We start from the raw sequence: 23,924 nt of genomic DNA, 5'->3' as shown, positions 1-23,924 counted from the left end.
ATCCATCAACGTAGTTAAAACTGATGCATTTAGAAATCATTGGAAGCTCCTTTAAAAATATTTATAATGATGTGGAATTTATTTCATCACCTTCCTTATGTTTGTCTTCTTTAATACCAATGGTTGACAACCCCTTGAAAAATCTATTACCTTTGCAAACTTGTGGAATCCATGCTAAAAGTTCTTGAAATCTCATGATTAGAAACTCCTAGGTCATAGTTAAAACACAGCTTTCCATTCACAAGATGTCATTATTGTCTCAGTCTAAGAACTACTTAAGCAATACAGATATTAATCAAGATTGTGGTGAGTTTATTATAAAACCATCCATAAATTCATGCAGTTGAATTTCAAGAACTCTTTCTCCAAGTACACCCAACCTCGCATTAACGTTGCCACACTGAAAATTACAAGATCAACCATACTCGTCATAAGAACAGGCATATATAGAACTATTTGGATATTTCAATGTCTTTAAATATCCTATGAATATCAATATTTGGAATGATCTATCTAATAAGCTTGCACTATAGTATGATCTTCTCATAATTTACTTATCATGGTACATCTCCATAGACTTAATTGTGAACATCACACATAGATTAAATTGATATAGATTTATTAATTAAGACTGATTGATATATGCAAGGATAGTTTCACGAAAAAGCCAGATAAAACTATATATAGTTGAGTAGAATAATATTAAGTATAAATATTTGACTAATAAATTCAAGTGGACGAGATGAAATAAGAGACATAATATCTTCATAGAATTGGAAAACATGTGTAGTGATATTGTGAGTTAGTCTTGCATTTGGTAATAGGACCAAAAGACTATCACTCATAAGACAATGATGCGTAACTTTAAGTTGAGTGGGTCATGGCGGTGTCATAACCAACAGTTTCATAGTATAAATTTTGTTATCCTTGATTACCATAATTTCATCATGAGTAGTATTGAAATACTCAAGATAAATTTGATCATATTTATTGGCCGAAGAGAAACATGAAAGAGCAAGTAAAAAAACCTAATAACCAACCATGAAAGTTGAACTAGGATGTACATAAATATGTATATCCTAACTGTGTTGTATTAGTACTGTGAACTAGGATGTACATAAATACAAGATCTCGGGTAATTATCATAATTGGATCAGTGATAGATCTTCGTCCATAATTGAGATTATGCAATTAATATATGCCAGTACTTACCTATGAATATTTAGTTCATGATGAGTACAGATCGTCTCGATAGGAACAATGATTAAGGACTCAAATTCTTATTTAGTGTTGATCGATATGAGAATAGATCAAGACTAGAATTCACTAGGCAAGATAGTGATATCAATCAAAAGGTTATAAATAGATATAATTCAAACTTATAATTAGAAAAGAAAAGATGAAATGAACGTAGAATTACATGAAGTGATACATGAATGAGGAAGAGAGTGTGACAGATATGATAGTGATCGAGTGCGTGAACAGTGTGATGGTAGAGAGAGACCATATAATGGGGATGTAAGTGATATGATATGATAGTGAGAATATGATAGTAAACCTTACTTAAGCTAACAATGATCTCGCGAAAGAGCAACGTAAGGCGAAGACACTTGCCTTAGATCCTTACATTCGACCTAGATCATGGCGATTTGTGAGTGTCAGTAAGTTCCCCCTCTTCTCTAATGCGTCTTCTCTAATGGATCTCAAAACTCACTATCTTTCAGTCACCTAACACAAGTAGGAAGCAAGTTCAAGATGAATTTCACAATGATCCAGCCCTCTATTTATAGACCTAAGGGTATGGATGGAAAGAGGAAGCGAAGATGAAGCAATGCTGAAATTTCAGCTCAATCAGACCTGTAGATTGCCAAACATCGTGATTTTAAGTTGGACAAACTAGCCCTTGATTTATTTTTCTCTCCTCTTCAGCGTCGTTGACGCTTCCTCTTTTTTCATTTCTATAAAACTACCATATCGTTAGAATTTTGTAGCTTCTCATCTTCCGTGTTCATGCTTTTTCGAGTCGCCAAATGTACCAATAGGAAAAAAGACAAAAAAAGAATAATATTATTATATTATTATTATATATAATAAGGTACTGAACTGCAACTGACATGGTGGCGCGGCACAGTGTGCCACATCAGCTTTTTTAATCCAATCAGTGGATGACACACGTGCGCCATGTGTGCACATGTTTGCCATGTGTACACATGCCAATTGTGTCGTGTGGCCATGTCACCCAGATGCCTTTGTTGACTATTCCAAATGAGAGAGAAAATTTTATTTTGTGTCTTTTTCCACCTCGGTCCACTCACACATTTATTGCAAAAACATATTTGATGGAGGACCATGCCGATGAACATGCCGCGACTCATCACCAGCCTTGTCGTGGAGCCCAGGCTGACGTAAAAACACCAAACTTCCATTACCAGGTTTAAAACCGTATCCGCGTCGTTTTGTTTTATTTCGTTCGTGTAGTTTTATAGTCGTCAGAAGTCCTTCTTGGGTTTTGCGGAAGTTCCCTGTCTCCTCGCCGGTTTTATTTCCGTTGCTACTGAATGATGGGACGGCCCCTCCTGCGTGTGCGCGGGTCCTTCCCTCCCCCATCCCCCATGAGTAGTGCATCTTCTCCTCTTTTGTCCACTCTTTTGAAAAGGGGGGAAGACCACGCATCTTCCCCTTGAATCACCTTTACGGGGAGGGTAAGAAGCCCACTAAGACATTCCCCCCCCCCCTGAACAGCCCACCAGGGCACCCTTTTTGATCCCCCCCACCTTTCTCTTTTGGTATAAAGGGAGAGGGAGGGCGTCGTTTTGAAGGGGATTATCGTTGAAAGAACAATGAGATGAGGGTTTCCATTTTCCTTTCCTAGGGTTTCCTGGCGTCGACCTGCCCCTCTCCTTTTCTCTTCTCTTCTCGTCCTTCCCCCCCCCCCTCCTTTCTCCAGCTCTTCCCCTTCCCCTACTTGGCTGCCTGTTGACATGCTGCTTCTAGGGAGATCTTCAGAGCAACAGTGATCAGGCGACAGTTTTCTTTTTCGGTTCTGCGACCGGCGGAGTCCTGTGAGGTCGTGGTTGACTTCGTGTGGCGGCTCAAGACCATACTGTTCTCAAGTGGACGTGCTGCTCGTGATAGTCAAGACGTCCGTCCGCTCCATTGTCCTCCCGGGTTCTGCCTCGACCACATGAGCATCGTGGATGGCGGAGGGGCCCAATGCACCTGAGAAAAGGCATCCTCTGATCCAGAACGCACTCCCAACTCCCTACGGCCAACTCGAGAAGCAACGCCACACTGCGGCCGAATCCTCTTGCATCCTGAGAGGCATCCTCTTGCTGTGTGAACGCTCTGCTGTAGGGGTGTCTTGATCCCGTCAGCTGTCAGGGCCCAAGCACTTGACCCCCGTTGATGAATTGCTTCACCGCAAGAAGACCATCTTATCTGCGAGCGTTGACGCCTTGGTCGGGGTTCCCCGAAGTCGCATAGGAAGGGCGTGTGAAGAGGGAAGAGGCACACTCCGTCGTCCTTGTTGCTTGGGATCCTCTGCTCCTCCTAAACACGAGGACTGCTCAAGTTGGTCCCCTGGCAGGCGAGAGAAAATCGGAAGAAACCCATCCTTTCGTGGCCGCAGCTGCTTTGGGTGTCAGCTAGCCTTCTTTAAAAGTACTTCAGCCCCGCAACGGACGTACTCGCCTCTAGACGTGGTGATACCACCTCAGGTCACTCCTCAACTCCCCTTTAATTTTTGCAGTATCATTACTCCCGTCAGTGCCGATTTATGACGACTTTCTCCTCTGCCCGTGAGAGGTCCTTGATGATTATATAGGAATAGCCACCGTCTTGTGATAGAATATTCCTTGACGGTATCAGGGGTAGTTCGCTAACCGCGACGGTACGGACGCCACTGGACGGTGACTCGTCTCCCTTTCCCGGCATTCTTCGAGCTGGTCCCCCGAATCATTGGGAGCCTGGACACGGCTCGACATTCCCCAACGTCAGTGGTCACTGCATTTCTCGTTCAATTACCCCCTTAAATTTGCTCGCACTTCTATCACTTTGCATACCGCTTGTTGTGGCTACGCCAGTGGTGTGCTGCAACAACCCGAACACCTCGTGTTACATCAATATTGCCTATTTTATTTGTCCATGTCATCCTTCCCCTGAAAAAGGGAGAAGGTGATTTGTTAATCATTAAATGCAATCATAGCATTGTTAATCCGGATGCCATGACTTCTTAGCTAAATGATTGGCTGACATCAATCCTGACCTAAGTTAATGATTGATTGTCGCCAAACATTACCGCTAGCTATGATTCGTCACCATTCATTGAATCAAATGGTGAGACATGGCGACGCGAGATAATATATTCAAAATACGTTCTGAAATCCATATTTAACAAAATAAAGTTGCAAAAAATACATATAAATATATATTCTGACTCAGAAAAACCATAGCTTTCCAAATTGTATGTTGAAAAATTTCAGAAAAATCATATTCTGACTTAGAAACTTATATTCTTTAAGAATCTATTATCAGCAAAATCCCAAAAATATATTAAAATGCTAAAAATTCAGGATATGATTCTAAAAAATAAATTTCATCATTTTAAGCATGATAACATGGATATATAGTTAAATTAATGCACGTAAATATGTTAATATGGTCAGATTAAGGTACCAAAAGTGCATGTTATCAATCATCAAAAGACCACATCCACTAGACTAGGAGTTTGAGGGAAGGTGAGTACAGAAGGACAAAGGACAACCACGAGTACAGTCCCATGAAATTTGTCCATAAAGTTGAAGAATGATACATATATTAATGGGATATCATACTTAAGGATGAATTATACATGACAAGATTGTGTTAGATCAATATGTTACTAATTAATCTATATGATGATATTTATATATCATGTGTAAGGTTGATAAATGTAAGCAGGCCAATAGAATTGTTTACTACGCTGATGTATAGGGAGGGTCACACACCAATTGTCTCTTGGAGATTGAAAGATATATTTAGATTAAAGGGATTTATGAAAAGTTCCCTCTAACTATAAATAGGGGAACACCTAAAAACAAATTCACCCTTGCCCAAAATTTTTAAGTGCCCCGCCCATATAAACATTTTTTCCCTTAGTGCTTCCCCTCCATTCTCAATTTAATCGGGATGTCATTAAAGTGATGATGGAGAAATAATGGAGATTGTCAAGATGAAGGATAAATTTTGGCATGTTGGGTATCACGTGGATATTTTGAGATGCTTAACACCTGAATAGCTCAACATGTTTCACTCGGGAATAGATAAATCATGGATCCAATGCATGCATAGATGATTTTTTTTGACCTTGAAGTGGCGTCACATTTTAATTATGTATTTTTCTGCATGAATCCTTAATTTTGTTTCAATGAAGGCCCTAGGGCCCAAAAGGAACATGTCTATTAAATGCAGTCATCTGCCCTAAGTATCAAAAGGAGAGAATTTCAAGGAAGAGAATGTCCTGAATTCATTGGCCAAGGCAGTTGAAAAAAACTATTTGTCCTTGCATTGGTCCTTAATAGGATCAGTAGTTTAGCTTTTATAGTTTATCTTACCTAAGACGGTGTCAAAGCCTTACACATATAAAGGATGATACATCCATTGTAGCAAAGTATTACAAGGCTCAATCAATATGTTGAGAAAATCCCTTCTACCTACTTGAGCACCTAGTGCAACTTAACACCTCACATTGTTTCAAGCAATGTTTTTGACTGATGGTGAGTTTTTTCCAGAAATTTTATTTTCATTATTTATTTGGATTTACAATCTGAAACTCTGTTATATTTGGGCTCAAATTATTTTTAATTCTTTTTTATTAATCTTAATCTTTGTTCATCCCTTTTTGTTTCACAATGCATAATCTGATGCGACTCACTGCACTGACCAATCCCATAACTACCCATTTGGTCTATGACACATTATAGGGGTGAGCCGAATTGGCACTTTCAACTGTTTAAATCAAAGCTATCAGATATGACAACCTGGAACACCCAAATGTTACTAAAAAATAAAAAAAAATTATGTTAAATTTTTTTCTTGATCGCATGTTACCAACATTCTAGTCAATTTTGGCAGCGCATTGACAATGCCTACCAGCCAAGATGTAAACAAAAAGTACAAAAAGTTGTTGTAATAGGGTCAACCCAATGGGTCAGTCCAATTCAGCTTGGCCTAATAGGGTCAAGACTTGGCCGATTTGGCTAAGTCCTGCACAGGGCACTCCAAATGGTAACATTACATAAATATTTAGGTAATTCAAAAGACAACATGATAAATTATAAATTAAGATAGAGAGAGAAAATGAAGAGATGGAGAGAGAAAGTAAAGAAGGGGTAGAGGAATGAGGAGAAATGAGGGAGAAAAATATTATTTATACATTTGAAGAATTACTAAAATTACCTTTTGGCATTTTTTATTCTCTTTTCTTGCCATTTTGCCTCTTTTTCTCCATTAGTTGAGAGCTTTGCCTTGTAATTTCCAGTTTCTCTTTTTTAAGATGTTTGAAGGCCCAATAGGTAGGTCATGTCGTATCCCAACCCCCTCTGATTTCTGTTTTAGAAGCCCACGACATCATTTCATCTGATTTCTATTTTAATACCTAAAATGTATGTAAATACACATGCATTTATCATGTTATCCATTGTCTCCCCTGACCTCTGTTCGTTGAAATGATGGTGATTATGATTCCTTTCTGATTTTTTTCTGATCGATCTCAGCCTTTAAAATTTATATGGGAGCATTGATTTAGATAAAATTCTGAATCATGTTAAGTAGAACATGATTGAATCACCATCATTTCAATCATGTTTGAATCGGATTCTGAATCATGTTAAGTAGAACAGCCTCATTGAGGCTTTTTATCAAGCTCCTACGAGTAATGCAAAATTCTGATATGTGTTCTCTTATTTTCCTTAATTTGTTCTACAAAATATAATAAATAATGCATATCTCTATACACCCAATTTCTCATAACAGTCTACTCCCCTCGCCTTCTTATTAAAACCATCTTATTATTCCTGCCGTGAGCAAACATTTTGAACCCTATCTAAAGTCTCTTATGTCCTCTTAAAAATTAAACTATATGTTTTCCTCATCTCTCTGGTCAAATACTATAACCACCTTTGCTATTACATATGAAGATTAAATGCCATTGACTACAAGTCAATGTAGGGATTTGGATGAGTTTATCAAATTAATTCTACATGGAATTTGTTAAACCCATGCCACTCAATCAACTAATGTCTATTCTATTGTCAAAAGTATTTTCAATCATATCCACAGAGTTTATGGATGAATTGGAATTTTTTTAAAAATGCACACATCAAATATGCTCTCGGAATGCCCTGACATTGAGAACATAGCTGGTAAGGTCACTGGGTCAGACCAACAAATATTGACTCCAACTTTCAATGGTGAAGTATATACTTCATGTGTGACTAGATCCCACTTTTTTAGATAAATTGGAATTCATTTGGTCAATAAAAAACATCAACCAAGATATGGCTTTTATTATAGGTAACCATGAGTAATTTATTAAATATTTTTAAAGGAACATAGACATTTAATCAATATTTATTTCCAAATTGAAGTTTGTATAAGGTGAATTAAGAATAAAAATAATTTCATTATAGAGTTCTAACAATAAAATAAGTAGCCGATTGAGGCAGATTAAATATTAAATAATTTCTGCATCATATTTTTTATTCAATCACGCATCAATTAACTGTAAAATTCTTTATTGTTTTATATATAGTCATATCAATGGAACTTGTCAACATAAAAATTTAACTAATCTTTGTACAAATATTTTTTTTGTATTTGTGTGACAAGTAGTCCAGAAGGTAGGTTCTGCACATCAGGGAAACATCTACAAGTTGAAGGTTGACCGTGCTACCTTGTCCCTTCAATGAAGTTGTAGTAGTAAGAATAGGAAATGGGAAATAAAGGTAAGCCTTTTCTCATTTTTATTCAAAATTTGTGTGAATTTTAATGCTGCCACCTACTCTCTCTTAAAATGGAAACTGTCCCCATCTTTTGAGCCGCAGATTTTAAATTTTGAAGGTCTGTCCTGAAGCACTATCTGCAATCATAATCGTTTATTAATAAAAGAGAAGGACTTTAAGTTTTTTCTCCCATTGAGATTATCTCTCACAACGCAACCAAGAGAGGAGGAAGAATCAAGGTTCATTCTCTATTCTTGGTACGTCTTGTTTTGTTTTCCCTTTGTGTAATGGTTTCAGGTCAATTAACAGGAAGCTGGAAGTGGAAAGAAGAAGAGAAAGAAGGAACATTGAAGGGAAAATAAAAGAGGAAAATATATGAGGTTTGAATCATCAAAAGGTTCACATTTTCATTCTTTTGTGTGATTGGGCTTATAAGAAAGGGAATTTCATTGGATATGGATGGAGAGATAAGAAGGGTTAAATTTAGAAAAAACTTGAAGAGATTCAAAAGCAAAGAGATGAGAAAGATTTTAAGGAAATAGGAGAGGAAGTCAAAGATTGGAGAGAGAATATAAACAAAGGATATTGAATAAGAGAGAGAAATCTAAACCTGAAATCCAGTGAGCTCTATTTCATATCATCTTGAATACATACCTTACTGAGCAGAAGTTTCCTGAATATACTTTGCCTCGCATACATATTTTCTTGAATAGAACTTATGTATCAAATACTTCTTAAAACTTGAAAATTAATCATATCTATGTTTGAGTTTGTTTTAGCATTACTTGATTTCTTAATGAAGTTGATGTAACACAACGGACGCCCGGATCGAACGGCTCATATTACATCACAGGGGGGTTGGGGAGTCATGTCATGCCTTGGAGATTAATAATGAGGGTGAAATTCAAATGATAACACAACGATAAAAGCGATGAGAAGTATAAAACCAGGCATCGACAGACGCCGACATCCACTAAGTCACGATAAGCAGGACCAGGGAATGCCACTAGGCTCTTGATGACCCGGACGACCGGTTGAAGGCTGACATTGTGAGCACTATTACTGCTTCTAGTGTGTGCACCCTCGATGTGCCAACCAAGGTTGCACCAATAGAAAGCTATCCCACTATACGTTACTTCTATCTATCACTACCCTCACCCTAGCGGTGGAAAAACGTTCAGAGGCACTAAAAGAAATAATATAATGACAAAAATGTAATTATGAGTGTACCAATAGCGGCAAGGTGCAAGGTGATGGGTAATTTGGCGGCATTGGTGGGCACGTGGATAGGTTCGATGGTGGTGTGAGTAAGGGCGGTGGTGCAGGTAGGCACAGCGACGTAGGTAGGCGCGGTAGTGGGCACAACGTGAGTAGGTGCGGCGGCGGACACGTCGCCGTGAGTAGGCGTAGGGAGGGGGGGGCGCACGATGGTGCGAGTAGGTGTGGCGGTAGGCACAGCAAGTAGACGCAACGATAGACACAGGGAGTAGGAATCGCGGCAGGTGCAATGGCAGGCTCGTTGACGGGTGTAATGGTGGGCGCAGTGGCAAGGCATAGTGGCAAGGCATAGTGGTGGCAAGAGGCACTTCGGCGAAGTCACTGCAGCTGCAAAGTCAGCCACGAGGCAGCGCGCAGGCGGCTGTGGCTGGTGGTGGATCAAATGGCTGAGCTAGCGCTGAGCGAGCTGGAGTCCCGATTGGTGGCCCGGCAGTTATGACCACAACAGCGGTTAGGCAGATGCGACTACAATTGGTAATTGGGCATGCTGATGACCAGGCGGGCTAGCGGCTAGGCAGCAGCAGCACTAACGGCGGCGGCAATGCCAAGTTAGGGTTTCTCTTTTGTTTTTTTTTCAAACTCAAAATCATAGTGGCATTTTTACAAATACTCAGAAAACCTAAAAAAACTAAATTATCACCTAAAACTCGAAGGAAATAAGCCAAAAATGTCACATTTCCACAAAATTCTTCTCTTCTGATGGGATACTCCCCCTACCCGCCTTACAAGAAGCAAATATGAGCCTACCCCTTAAAAATAAAGGGGGGAAGCCTAAATAAAGGGTCCTAGGGGCCCCTAATAGGAGAGAGTCCCATAAGGAAGCCCACACATAGGCTCACACACACAAAAGCACGTAGGTCCATATAGTGGTCCAAACACGTGTGAACAAACACACTCTAACACATATCCGGCCCTTATACAAAGCCAACAAAAGAAGGAAAAATAAGTGAAAGATAACGTCAAACCTTTGGGGCCTGTTGACTAGGCTGAGTACTTTGAAGACTAGATCTTGCATGTCAGCCCTAGCTCGCCAAACTGGTTGAGACCGGTTCTTTGAAGCTAGATGATCCTCCATCATCTAGACCGTTTTCAGGATTTTATACATCATCTAGACTAGGCTATGGAAAGAGAAACCTGTGTATTTTGTGAGAAGGTGGATGACTTGCACATCCGACAAAGTTAAGGGGCTTAGGATGTGGAAATCTTCACCAACCTTTTTCGTTTATGATATACAATTTATTCCCTTTTATCAGTGTTTTTTCTTGGTGCCATTAAACTTAGATTAGGGATTTAAAAAACTACCAGCTGAATATCCCTAAGACAGGAGTTAGGGATTAGCACTAAACTGCATAAAAATCTGTGGTGATCTCCTCCTACACTAGATAGGTATAAAATCATATAGCTACAATTAACTTAAACTAGAAAACTTTAAAAAACCTGATTCACCTCACCTTAGGCATAACCTAGCCATTTGAAACTAACAGCCTATACCACTTATCTACCACTTCAAATAAATAATATTAATATCTCCTATACTGAAAGTACCACTTCTATTGAGATATCTGTATCAATTTCTTTTATCAATTATCCATTAACATATTTATATACCTTTTCTATATAATATATTAAAATCCATGTCCATATCACAAATCCATGTCTACTACCTCTCATCTCTTAATAATAATAACATAAAAATAAATTATATATTTTTTATTCATACCATTATATCTTCCTTATTTACTCCACTTGTAACAATTCTTCATTAAATCATCTAAAACCTTACATTTATTTATCTGCATTGAGTCTAACTGTTATTATATCCTTAACAACCTTACAACTATTTTATTTATTCAAATTAGTATACAATAAATACCTCCCATTTCGTTATTACTATACTATCATCTTGTTCGATATTCCCAACACACATATCAGATCTATCTCTAAGTATCACTCGTTATGAAAAAAAATTACTCACCACTACACATTAAGGGCAAGCTCACTAGATTTATTTTGATTGAAACGAATTAAATTTACAAAAAAATCATTAATTTGAAGTACTCATTTGGGCTTGCCCCAAAGCCTTATAGAAAATACTTCATCGTGCGCTTAAAGGTCATATATGATTTTTTAATCCAGATGGTATCTGCCTCAAAACACAACCGTGATATGATGTATATACATATATTTCTCAAGAATTATTCTGGAATGAGTTTAAGATGATGTTTTACAAGTAATACTTTTCAAAATAAGTAATTAATAATCTAAAATTTTCTTTTTCCCATATATTTTAGCTAATATTTAAGTTCTGAATCTAGATAAAAAATCTTCAAATGAAAAACAACACCATTCATTTAAATTACATCCCCTTTTGCATGTCATTCTTCCCGCTAGTTCTCTTGTAAACCACGACTTTTATTTGTGGAAGATCATGGCATATCTGGAACCTTATTGAAAATAAGTTTTGATATCTTATCAAAAACATTACTAAATATCATGATTCCTAATACCATAGAATCATATTTAAGTTGGGAACAAGTATGAATCAATTATAATGCAAACTAATGCATCATCCACAATGAAATTTCTTAAATGTTGTGTTTATTTAAAAATTCATGTTTATCCACAATAAAAAATTTATGTTTACTTAACTAACAATGTTAGCAAAAAATACTGCAAACAATCTTTCGTAAAAAGGTCAGTAGTGGCATGTTTTAAATGGTGAATTGCTTTTCGTTTAAGTTATTGAATCGTGTATCAAAATACATTATTCTACTTTGTATAGATTTATGTTGAAGTTCATAATGGCCTTTATAATTAATGAAACCTAAAGTTTTATTGTAATTTGTCCATTAGAAAGTTTTCTCGCAGATGTTTCTCCTTGCATGAAGCTGTAGAAGGCAATATTGTGTCCTTTTTATATTTTCACGGAAAAAGAAATAAAAAGTTTCTGCATCCTATGGATACAAATTGATGTCAGGAACATTTTTGGAATTAAATAATTCCAAAAATAGCCTAATTATAACTGTTGGAGTACACTTTAAAAAACAAAAGGAGAGGTTCAATGTGAGGGCTAAGCATAATACATACAGCTAAAGAAAACTCAGAGAGTTAGTTTATAATGTTCACATATGCGAAAGAGTCAAATTCATACAATATGAGAAACAAAAATGATGGGGTAACTAGTTTCACTTCGACCTGGCATAATTATGAGTTTGTCTTTCATTATATAGGTGATTAAAGCTGCATCAATCAGTATATTTTCTCCACAAATCAAACTTTAAAAACTTCCTTAAACTTTCTGATAGATATATGACATGGCCTCAATGAAAATATTATAAACTACATTTTATTTTTTTTACATTTATCCTTTGTGAAATAATCATTTATTTTGGATATAAATATAAACCGTATGCCCATAAGTCAATGCCGACCCTTAAGTATTGCTTACCGGGGATGTCTGGTTGATATAATTAGTTGCACACCAAGATAGAACGTGGTTATCTACATTTCATTTGAACGTTCATTCCTAACTCATGGATTTTTCAGGTACATGAAGATGCTCATCCAATGCATGCGTGAGCTCCATAGTTAAACCATTTCAAGTCCATGTTGTTGTCATTTAATTTAGAAAAATAATTAGTTAAGGCTATGTCCAATAATTAAACCACATTCGGCTTGCTATTCCCATCCTAAATTAGAATAGTGATATTAAAATGACACAAAGATATCTCCCATTCTGAAAAATTCAACCTCTTGGTATAAGCATCAATTCATACCATTATAATTTTTTCAGAAAAGTATATCCATTTCCATTCAAATTTCTCACTTCAAAATTTCTTAAATTCCCTTTATCTCACTACTAACTTCTACTTTCTGATTTATTCCATTAGTTGTCCTCAATTAAGGTATCTACCTAGGCTCAATCCAGATTTGTATTTTTCATAATTTGGCTTATCCTTAGTAATAGATTTCCAACAATAGTGATTTTCTACAACTAATTTGAAAAAATTTTACTTCCATTTATTTCTATAACTTTTCATCCAAAATCATTCAATCTCGAATTTTGAAAATATGGACCATTTATTCCATCGTCTATCTCACTAAAACAAGGAATTATTACAACTAAAAATGTACCATGTATGATGGGTTTTCCATATTTAGTATATTTGATATACTAAAATTATAATTTTTTTAGTGGATAAGTAACACCAGGTAATCAATAACTTACCTCATGCCATAAAAAATGAATAAATCATCTCAGAAAATTTTCTTGGAATTTCGGTTAGCATATTCTCTCTTCGAGCAATTAACAGAAGCAATTCAGAATCCAAAGATAAAAGTATAAATTAGGAAAAGAGTTAAATTTAGTTTACGAGGAAATGCAAGGGAACACTAATTTAATTTATCATGAATTATGTACACTATTGTGTACAAAAGTGCAGATAAAAAATAACATTATGGCATCAACATACAAATATGGTATTGAGTTTCCTAAAATTTATTGAAATCCTTTAATAATATTTGATTTAAGATTAAAGTGTAGGTTTAACAAGGAACTGACTTAGGAACTAGATATTTGGTAACTTGATTGAGAACAATCTTAGAAAAGAATTAAGTTTCAAGTGAGATAAGCACCTGGTATTGGAATTTATATATAATGACATATACGTAATTACCCTTAATGACATATATATTTTACTTTTATATCTCTTTTAAATTAGGAACAAGGAAAAATGGGGTTGCTAGATTTAACTTTCTTGATAACTCTTTCATCAAGGTTACTTCATGGAAATTGAGAATAATGTCAACACAAATGATTTAATGAACCCTAATAAAATATACTCGGTGGATAAGATTTTCTCTACAAGTTCCTTGGTCTCTTCAGGATATCAGTATATGGTCCTAAAACCCATTGTGGGAAGCCCACGACGGAAGAAGGTTGGTAATTGAAGTGTGATGTCAGGTGTCATCGAGGACGTCATCCGGTCGGCACCGAATGTGATAGTTTGCTACCGAGCTAGTGGTATCGAACGTCGACGGTGTCGTCGTCCGACCGGATAAACTCTAAATGGGTAATGCAACTACAATGCAACGTGTGATGTGCCTAGATGTCGTATGTGCAAGAGCCGACTAGCATGAGATGCCGAAGTGCGAGCTCGATGGAGTCACAGGGTGACCTCTCGAGCCTCGTCGGAGGGGATGAAGACGACTACGACGCCGAACGGAATCAATCCGCAGGGGCCCACATGTGGCAGGCAGGCTCAGACCGTACCAGTAAGACGCTCAAGTTTATCGTAGTTCACGCTCAACCTTCCTCTCTCACCTTTATCTAACCCGAGCGCGGTGGAGGCAATCAGAAAGTATAGTACAGAAAATAATGTGATAGGTGGGCAGAGGAGTCGACGTACCTCATCAGCAACGGCGCCGAGACTCTCTACAATGTTTCATCTGGCATGAGCGTGGGCGATGTCGGTGGCGGGAGGTGCCAAGAAAGGGACCAGCGAGGTTCAATAGCCTCGGGCTGGAGCGGACAGGCAGGAGGTTGACGGAGGAGGGGCAGCGGCTGTGCAGCAATCGGAGGGGGCCAAGCAGGCTCGAATAGTAGCCACAAGAGAGCTGCTACTCTGGACAAACGACGCCGTTCGGACGGCACTGTGATGACAGCTCTACCTCAGAGTGGGTTGGACTCCAAATGACGTCAGGGATGGAATCACGTGGGCAACAGCTTCACGTCGCGGCCGCGAAGGGGGTCAGGAGCCTCCCTAGTGGTGATGGTCGATCGGGCAGGACCTGGGGGAGGAAGCATGTCGCAAGGCCAAGGGGCCAGACAGGCGGCCTTGATCAGGGAGGGTCTGTCCTAAACCCGTTCAGCGCACGGGGTGGGTCCTGGTCAACAGCCCCTCGATCAAGGGGATTTCCCATCAAAGAACCCGCGTCTGACCAACCGGGGGAATCAGCACCGCGACCAGTGATTCTAAGCAACCGACCATGCAGGAGGAGCCCACGTCTAACTTGGCCCACGAGGGCTCTCCACGGTAGACGGCTAACCGTTGACATGGGGAGCGTCAGGGGACTCCAAGCTTGGTCTAAATAGGCCGCGGGATGATCGCAACCAGCTCTGATGTGACTACGTTGGGGTCAGTCGCATGAGGGCGGCGAGAAGACTCTCAACCTCTGTTGCACCTCACGGGGGGAGGAAAACAAATGGGCTGGCGGAAGAGGAAGAGAGGGCTACGACCTGGCTGATCGTCACCTCCCCTTCCTCCTTGGTTCCTTTCTCCTTGCCTCACTGCTCCTCCTCAATCTCTCCTTCCTCTTCTTTTGGACAGAAAGAGAGAACGGCGTTTCTCAACGATAATTCAACAGATGAAAAAACAAGGCAAGTCTGAGAGCTAGGGCAATCATCCTTTCCCTTATAAGGGGGAAGGTGACTGGGCCCCCTAGCTGGACATCATGAAAAGAGAAAGGGGTGAGAGAGTAAGGCCCATTAAGGGAAATCCTTATAGAATGGATTCCCCCTCATTACAATGCAAAGAAAGAGAAGAAAAGACAAGAGAAAAGAAGGCGCGAGGGGGTAGGAGGGGAAGAGAGAAAAGGAAAAGGGTGAGGTTCAAGATCCCCCTCCCCGTCACAAAACAAAGTCCAGCGATGGGAAACACGCACAAAAACATGGACGAAAATACGAACTCAAAAGAAACCGAATGGTCAAAACTCGAACAAATACGGTGCGCTTCTCACCTGGAGTACCTGAATCTGGGTGTCTTCACGGTCACCTTGGCATGCCGAGCGGGCTGAACGAACCGGCGGTAGTGCTTTTGACGGTGACGGCATCCCTGCAGACGTCTTTTGGGACTCGGGCTGCTCCGCGCCATCTAAGTGTCGATGGATTATTGCAGTATTTGTTTGATCTCTATGACCTGTGTTTTTTCCTCATTTTTAGGCATATGACCCAGCCGTCCACAATATATGTGATGACTACTTTAAGTGAAATGACATGGGAAAGGGAGAACCGATGTCATGATTGTAGGACTGCGTGACACTTTGTATGATTTAGAGATTCACTAATTGTATCTCTTCATGCTACATATATAGTACAGTATTTTAGGGATTAAAATTATTGTCCTCTCATCTAAATATGAGATTTTCAATTATTACCCACACCCTCCTCATATCTATTTGTGATTCATAACTAATTCAATAATTGAATCTTTCACCTATATAACATTTTAACCCACATAATTATATGATTTTTTTATTATTTTATTTGTACGCTAATTTGCCTCAACCTAGGGTTATCTTGAGGTTAGGAAATGCACAAATGAATTCACTCAACTCCACAAAATTGGCTAAATAAGATTAAAAGGTTATCTTTGTAACGTCCTCCAGAGCTCTCTCTGGAAAGAAATACACATATTTCCTTCTGGTCAATCCATGGGTATCGGTAAGATGGTTGAAAAATGATGGTTTTAGGGATTTTCTCTATTACTTCAACTATTATTTTAATACAATGTCCTTCTGGAAGGTTTGTTAATGCATGATCATTTGTCATCTATTTAATAAAAGGATACGATAAAATTGTGTCATTTAAGATATGGTGTATTCTAAACCATGTTGTTTAAACCAATGTGTGCTTTAGGAGGTTAAAAATCTATACATTTTATCATAGACTCTCATGGATTAAGGGAAAGAATCAAGCTAAAATATTACTCATCTACCCCTTTTATTATACTCTACATCATGTGAAATATGTAATTGTTGTAGTATTTTAGATGTGACTTCATATTCGGATAAGTAATCAGTTTTTAATCACCCTTCATCGATAAGTACTCTAAATGTCAGATTCATATTTTTCCCTTTCAAATAGAATCACAAAGAGCCCCATTATAACCTTTTGTGTCAGAGTACTCAATGGAGTAGTTAATTGTTTCATTTAATAATGAATCGAGTAACTAAACCATTACAAGGTCATTCAAAGCCTAAAAAATTAGACATCAAATTATGTATACTGTATGATTCATGGTGCTATATTCAGGTGATTAGTCCCCCATTATTGTAAAGTACTTCAAGAAATAAAGTCTTATGTGTGTATTCTCTGATTTACATGGATGTAGTCCCTAGCTTTGTTATTCATATCTCAGGATGATGAACAGCCATTTTCTGGTCAAATAAAGGCATATTCATTTACAAATGTGTCCATCGACTCCTGGCGCATGGTGCTTAAAGTTGTGAAATATGAGGTCAAAGCTCTCATCTTTGACCCGTAACCCCTCCATTGAATATCAACCAAAATACTTGATGAACAGCCATTTTCTGGTCAAATAAAGGCATATTCATTTACAAATGTGTCCATCGACTCCTGGCGCATGGTGCTTAAAGCTGTGAAATATGAGGTCAGAGTAATGATCACGACACCAGATTTTTAGGTTAAGGGCGATGACGCTTGGTGTCAGTAAGCAGCGGATCAGGTACCGTCTCAGTAGTCTGCACGTAACACGTAGCATTAATAGTCCCTTGCAAGATCAAGCCTGGTTGAAGGTTGAGTTTGGATTGAAGAAGATAGAAGTGAGTACGAGCAAGACGTTTTGTCAAAATTTCAACAAGTTGATCATGTGTGGAAATGAATGAAACCCGCATTGATCTGTGTGAAACATATTCTCGAACAAAGGTATAGTCAATTTCAATATGTTTTGTGCGAGCATGGAACATGGGATTTTTTCTAAGATACATTGCACCAATATTGTCACACCAAAGTGTGGAAGGTGAGGTTGATTTGACATGTAATTGGGGAAGAAGGGATTTTACCCATATAAGTTCAGCATTGGCGTTGGATATGGTCTTGTATTCCACTTTAGTGATGGAACGTGCCACTGTGGTCTGCTTTTTGGAGGCCCAGCTGATAAGATTACAACCTAGATAAATCAAGAAGCCTCTGGTGGAGTTTTGGTCTGCAGGGTCACCAGCCTAGTCTGCATCCCTAAAGATATGAAGTGTATTTAGCAAGTCAGCGTAGAATTGTAATGAAAAATGGAAAGTACCTTTAATATAACGGAGGAGATGTTTGAGATATCTCCAATGACATGGTTGAGGACCATGCATATATTGCCATGCCTTATTGACGAGAAATGTAATGTCAGAACGAGTAAGAGTTAAGTACTGCAAGCTACCTACAAGTTTGCGGTAGATGGTACTATCACATTCAAGATGTGAGTTTATTTCTTGTTTAGTTGAATCTATTAATGAGCGTGGAGTGTTGACTAATTTGCAGTCAGCCATTTTTGCCATTCGTAGTATTTTTATGGCATAATTGTCCTATGAGAGATAGAGGCCTACCTAATTGTGCTAAAGCTGAATACCGAGGAAGCGCCTTCCTAATTGTGCTAAAGCTGAAACCAAGGAAGCTCTGAGCTGCTCCAAGGTCTCATATTGCAAGCTGATTACTTTGACTGAGAATTATCTAAGAGACGAGAGTTGAATTAAGACTCCGAAGTAAAATATCATCTACATAAATAAGAACATATAATAGTCTTTGATCAGTAATTTTGAAAATAATGAGGGGTCAGTACGAGGTCTAGTAAAGCCATTAATAGAAAAGAATGAACTCAACTTCTGAAACCAACTACGAGGTGATTATTTTTAATCCATATAGTGATTTTCATAGTGATGGCGCAGCACGACCCACAGCCCTAGAAGCGTCTTTGGGGACGTCACCGTCGCCCCCGACATCACCACCAGTATGCTTTCAGCCCTCCCGGCAACCCAAGGTGACGGTACGAACGCCCAGATTCAGGTATTCCGGGTAACGGGCATAGTATCTTCACTTTTATGTTTATCGTTTCGTTCACTGTTTTGGTTTTGATCTTCATCGTTTGCTGTTTTAAAACCTGTCATGGTCATATGTAGCGAGGGAGGTTCATCCTATAAGGATCTCCCTCCATGTCTCTTCCCCCCCCCCTTTTCTTCCTTTCCTTTGGTGTTGTGTTGTTTGAATTTGGGTTTAAGGGGTCACCCATGTTCCCCTATATAAGGGAAGGATGGGTGCCCTAGAACGCTCACCCTTGTTTCTTTTGACGAAGTATTTTGAAGAAGAGAAGGGTCACCGCTCGTAGAGAAAGGAGAGGGGAAGAAGGATAAGAAGAGGAGAAGGAAGAAGGAGAAGAAGAAGGGGAAGGAGAAGGGAAACCTGACGCCGCCAAGACCGTTTCCCCGCCGCGCCAATGCTGCATCAGCACGCCGTTGCAGTCCCACTACGCTGCGCAACCCTCGCCGCGCCGCGCTGCGCATGCCGCTGCCGCTGTGAGCATCGCCCTACCGCGCCTTGCAACCGCTCCTCACCTTGCCGATCTGACGCATCGCGCTGCCCATCACCTTCGAGTGGCTGCACCGCGCCCACGCCGCCTCGCAGTGCCGCGCACGCCGGTGATGTCGTCTCAGACCGCTGCCGCGCGTGCGCATGTCGCCATCGCCGGCCGTCCACCCGCTGCCCGGCGCCCTTGCACTCTCACCCGGATTCCAGCCCCTTTGACGGCTGGGCGTCTCTCCCTGTCCTCAAGCTGAGGATGCAACCTCTGTCGCCATCTATATGCATGTCGTCGTTGCTGCTTGGGATGCCAACCGCTGCGCCGGTTAGCCCCACTATCGTCGTGCTGCCTGCAGCCACCTGTGCAGCGCCTCTCACCTCGCCCATGCGCCTGCTGTCGCACGTTTCTGCCGGTGGCGACCACTGTCCCGCTGCACCCATTGCTCGCGCCGCGCCCGCGCTTCGCCCGCACGCGTGCCATCGCGATGTCACCGCCGTTCACGGTCATTGCCTCCCCGCACTATGCGCATGCCGCACCACACGCCTCACCTGCGCGCCCGCGCTGATCAAATGCGGCCGCCACGAAGCTGTCGCCCACACCTCCTACGTCCACTTGTGCAACACCAAGCACCACGCTCGTGCCCCCCATGAACGAACGCACCGCGCCATGCACTTGCCTGTGTTACCTGCGGCCACCTGCATCACGCCGCGTGCATACTGCCCGCATCCGCCGTAGTCCGTTGTCCGCCCGCCACCATCCCTCGTCACCGACTACGTTGCTTACGAGTTGCACTCGAGACTGAGAGGACTGTTCCCTGGACGACAACGAGGTACGTTGTTCTGTCCCGTCTCTTATTTCTTGCAGTGCATTTTTGATTGCTTCCACCGCGCTCGGGTTAGACGTAGGTGAGCGTGAAAGGTTGAGTGAAATCATGCTGCAATTTGAGTGTCTTACCTGTTTGGTACGATCGGGTCCGCCCGTCCCGTGCGAGCACTACCCGGCGGGAAATTTCCCGTTTGGCATTGTAGCGTCCTCATCCCGCCTGGACGAGGTTCAGGAGGTCTACCGACCGTCACCGGGCGACTCCATTGACTTTCTGGGAGTGGGGATACTTTGCTTGGTGGCAGTTGCATGTACTAAACCACCACACTCATTGCATTGCATCGTAGGTCTTTACCGTCAGGACCTAGGGTCGGACGACAACCCCTGGACGTCGTCCGATTTCGTCGATCTCGACACCGAGTCCATCCACTTCGGTGACGGCCGTACATCGTCCCTGACGTTGTCCTACATCATAGAGCCAACAAACATGATGAGGTTGTTGAGGAGATACAAATTTGAGAGGTTGTCACATGTAAATAGTTTCAGAAAGCTCACCATGAAGAAAGGCATTAGAAATATCAAGTTAATGAATGTGCCACTTATGACTGGCAGCAGGGGAAAGAAGAATGTGAAGGGAAGTCATTTTGAGAATAGAACGGTAAATTTTGTGGTAATCAATACCTAAGGTTTGACTGAACCCTTGGGTGACTAAGCAAGCTTTGCACCAATCCAAGGAGCAATCTAGTTGTAAGTTTGTACGAAACACCCATTTACATCCAACTAATTTTGAGTTGGAAGGTGGAGGGACTAAATCCCATGTATAATTATTGATAAGGGCAGAGTATTCTCCATACATACAGTGCATCAAACTGCGTCCAAGGACAATGAATGCTTCGTATATCCTGAAAACATTCATCAATAGTTATGTACCTCGTCGAATGTTATGTAGTTTGTTCGTTAGCTCCATGACTCTTGAATCCAATCTGGAGGAGAGTTCAGTGCTAAGCATTACCCATGCTTCAAGAGCTGTCATAATTTTTTGTGTGACGGGGATCACTTCGTGGTTCAGAGACGACATCATGATGGCCATGAGGGCCATATCATTCTTCCGCCATGGATCTTCTGGATCTGTAAACCTCAGAACGGAAGTGGGTCTTTCATGGGTCAACTGCTTACCTAGTCCTTGTGTCACCAACATGGCTATCATGCAGCCCATCCACAACAAATAGTTTGGCATTGAACAACGCCTTCATCAGCGAATGCGCCTTCAGATCCTGATAGGGCTCGCTCTGATACCATGTTTTGAATAGTAATGACAAGGAAATAAATGACGAAAGGATAGAATGGAAGATTCAAAGAATGCTTTTCATATATACAATAAGTGAGTTTGTACAAGTATTTATAGGAACGGATGCTCATGAATTTATAGAATGAGTGGAATAAATTTAAATGAAGTCTGATGGCAGAATAATGATCATGACGCCCGATTTTTAGGTTAAGGGTGACGATGTTTGGTGTCAGTCGGTGGCAGATCAGTACCGCCTCGGTAGTCTACACGTGACACGGGGCTTTAACAATAAAGGAGAAGAAAAAAAAATTATTCCATAATAATTTTCAGGTTGTCTTTTGGTTACGCCAGTAATTAGCGCAAGAAAACAGGGGCAAGCAAAAAATCTGACAGCTTATTTGTTGAACCTAATTTCTCATATAAATAGATTTTCTCCATTTTGTACTTTCGATGTAGTGCAATTAAACCAGTCAATTGAGCAAAATAAAATATCTAAAACTAATGGAAAATATCATTGGGCACCGTTAAATTTGTTGGAGAGTTAATCGTGACTGAGTTATTTTAGGAGTTAAAGTTTGAATGGGTCAAGGAATAAGCTAAGTCAGCATGGATCACTAGGCTTTATGGAGATGGGGAGGAAAGAGCTTGTTTTAGGGAGCACAAGACTGTGTCTTGGAAGACCAGGTATATGGACAAGTGTGTGGCCATGCTTTGTTTAAGTCCATAGGCAGTTATGGGGGAGTGCCTATGAATATGTATGAGTTCCATAGTTGTAGTATGAGCGGTGTATCAACTGGTTCCTTCCTCTCTCAAAGTGTTCGTTCTTCTTTCTTCTCTGTGTGAGATCCAGAGAGTGAGAGCTTAATCTTTCTTTCTCTGTGAGATCAAGAAAGTTAAAACTTAATCGTTTCTCTCCGTGTGAGATCAAGAGAGTGAGAGCTTGTACTTCCCTTCCCTATATGAGTTGCTGAAGTGAGAGAGCTAGGTTTCTACAAAATTGATAGAAAAGATTCAGCTCCCAAGTATTTGACCGTTGTGTTTACATCCCATGAAAAAGAGGAGGCAGACCATGCTTCAATGACAGACCCGATATAAGGGAAGCCCGCTATGACAGCCTGTAACTACTTTCCAAAGCAGACATTATGACGAGAGAATAAGGAATAGATTACCTGATGAGAATTTCAGCCCAGACATTTAGAGGTCAGTTCCTTTGGCTTTTTGTAGAGAATACTACTCAAATTTCATATTATGTAGGGACTGAAAACGTTTGTCCTTGCTCAAGTAGAAGAAGAAGAAGAAAGAGAGGGGAAGAGGATAAGAGAAGAGAGAGAAGATGAACACAGTCAAGAGGTTAAGATCATTGTATTCTCATTGAGTGTAAAGTATGGTTAACAATGTTCTTATTTATAAGGTTTCTAGCTATAACATACACATGTTATAATCGTAGCTGTTATAACAACTATAACAACTATGTTAAACTAATCCTAACCGTTGGATCCTATCTATGTGTAATCAGATCTATATTTAATCGTAGCCGTTATAACAAGTATAACGGCTATGTTAAAACTAATCCTAACTGTTGGATCCTATCTATGCATAATCCTATCTACATTGAATCCTATATATGTTGGGACTTATATTGAATTATATTCATCTATTCTCTAAAGAGTATAAGAGGTACGTGTCTAATTATTACTAGCTACTATTTATTCAAAACCCTATTGGTCCACGTCAGCTCCGCGAGTTGCTTTCGCGAGTTTGTAACTCCTCTTCACCCTCCGTCAAGCACAACGTCCATTCGCGGACGTTACACTTGAATCTCTAAAGTAGAGATCTTCCTCTTTAAAGTGGCTTCGTCAAAGCATCAGCCAGCTGCTCCTCTCCTTTAATAAACTTGACTTGAATATTTCTAGAAGCAACCGGCTCAAGAACAAAATAATAATCTATTTCGATATGTTTAGTTCTAGCATGAAAAACAGTATTTGCTGCCAGGTAAGTTACTCCGATGTTGTCAAACAATAGGACAGGATTATGTTGTTGATTAATGTGAATTTCTCTGAGAAGTGATTGAACCCAAAGAATTTTGGAAGCAAAGTTGGTGAGTGCTTTATATTCGGCTTCTGTACTTGACCGTGCAACCATTGGTTTCTTCTTGGAACTCCAAGAAATTAGACTTTTACCAATGTACCGAAAGAATGCACTTGTTGCTCTTCTGTCTATTTTATCACCTGGCCAGTCTGTATCACTAAAAGCATTTAA

General features: G+C 40.1%; 1 long non-coding RNA gene across 1 annotated transcript; it reads left to right on the top strand.

Annotated features, from left to right (window-relative positions):
* The first annotated feature begins 2,841 nt into the window (after nucleotides 1-2,841).
* Nucleotides 2,842-4,198, top strand: LOC144716416 (uncharacterized). The gene is made up of 2 exons (XR_013584892.1): nucleotides 2,842-3,716; nucleotides 3,868-4,198. It is a non-coding gene; the product is annotated as an uncharacterized LOC144716416 (long non-coding RNA).
* The last annotated feature ends 19,726 nt before the right edge of the window (nucleotides 4,199-23,924 follow it).

This window comes from Wolffia australiana, chromosome 1 (assembly GCF_029677425.1).
Source record: "Wolffia australiana isolate 7733 chromosome 1, ASM2967742v1".
NCBI classification, from domain to species: Eukaryota; Viridiplantae; Streptophyta; class Magnoliopsida; order Alismatales; family Araceae; genus Wolffia; species Wolffia australiana.
This window is presented reverse-complemented; position numbering and strand designations above follow the sequence as displayed.